We start from the raw sequence: 1,857 nt of genomic DNA, 5'->3' as shown, positions 1-1,857 counted from the left end.
CGTTTTAAGATGGCAGATCCATCTGGACAATATATGAATGAACTATGTAATGTGTGCAGTGGCATAACATGTATGACAAGGTAAGCAAGCCATATCATATATTTGTATCATATACTTGATATATAGTATTTCTAAACTGCCCTAAAAGACAATTTCATTGAATTTATGTGATATGGAATGTGCATAATCCACTGCACCAATTTGTTTCAGCTCCATTGATAAATCATCAGTTGTACGGGTCGGCCTCGACACTTGCCCAGCAAGATGCGGTAAATTTACAATACTTTGCAATCTACATAATAGTACATTATTATCAGAAGTTTTAGACAATGTTCTCAACTCATAGATGTTGCTGAAATTTTTAAAGGCGTTAAATTTGGAAGGATGTTGAGAGGTCAGACAGCCTGAAAATTAAAACCTGGCATCAAAGTGCGGCACTGATTGTCTTATTATTATTTCTTGCGATAATCCCATTCCTGTTGGTTACAATACAGCACTGCAGACATTTTTATCAGACGTTTATGATCATCTGTTATGTTGGTATTCCTTGCATATTCTTTGCATGCAGAAATATCACGTTGATATCACCTCCTAGCAAATGATCAAACGATATTGTCACGACTTTGAACCCCACCCTAACACTCCATGTGGCACCAGTATGTAATACCACAGTAGGAGGTACTACATATGCCCTCAGGCAGGCATTTACTCATAAAAGAGAACAATTCTAAGATTTATTGCCGATCAGGTTGAAAAGAAAAAACAGACTTCATCTAAGCAGGTCAACGCTGCCAGAAAAATACTGGCTTTTCAAAAGTAGTGAACAGCCAACATAGGCTTAAGAATTGACATTTGAACTTTTATTACCTTCCCTCACCGAATGCTTGAGACCAGTTGAGTATAAATTCATCTAATAATATCAGCAGCTGGCATACAGCTAAAGGCCACAAAGATTAGGACGTCTGGAAAGCAACCTTGCATGATTTTCATGTGATAAAACCATTTTACATACACACTCGTCTCTATGATGGGAGGAGACATTTGGACGGATGCTGTGTCACCACACCCAACAGTTCTGGATTATGCATGAGCTGAAATCCACCATAATGTGATCACACATAATTCACACATCAACATTTCCCATTGCTGCGGTAGCTCTGTTGTAACAATTTTAGGCTATCAATTTTGGGATAGAAGTATCAGAACAGGTGCCGGTTGTAGATATGACAGAGGAAAGGGTATTGTAGCAGCAGGTGGTTAAAAAAAATCAGACAGCTAGTCATCATGAGTTGAGAGGGAATATTTACACATGAGTAGTTACTTCCTGTTGCTTCCTATTTTTATCTATATAATCATATGTTGACATATGGGTGTTGGCCATTATACAAATGTGCACTGCACTGTGGACAGAAGAAAATGTCAAGTAAATCTCTTTAGCAGAAGGCAAATATGAGTTCTCTAGTCTGTGTTACACGTTGTTTCTTGACATTATTAAAACACCTGGCATCACACTTTCTACTCTTCTTAATCATAGTTATTAGTTAGTGGTATAACATGACCAAACAACATGAAATCTGATAAGAGGAAGTGTTGTGCAAATTTACGCACAGATGTTTTTGTATTGTTTTCCATGCATTCCATTCAAATCGATGTATTAAGGAAATGCCTTGTACTGTGATATGATATGTAAATATGACAGATAACTGCTGCAGGTAACTTAACTATGTTGAAACTATTTTTGAATACACTTAAATAGATGTAGCACTTAAAATGGTTCAAGCTACTTTAGTAGCAAATATTTGCCCATTTATGCACATGTTTAGCATGATTTAACTAATCTATCAAGTGATATATGAG

This window comes from Branchiostoma floridae, chromosome 10, assembly GCF_000003815.2.
Source record: "Branchiostoma floridae strain S238N-H82 chromosome 10, Bfl_VNyyK, whole genome shotgun sequence".
In the NCBI taxonomy this organism is placed as follows: Eukaryota; Metazoa; Chordata; class Leptocardii; order Amphioxiformes; family Branchiostomatidae; genus Branchiostoma; species Branchiostoma floridae.
This window is presented reverse-complemented; position numbering follows the sequence as displayed.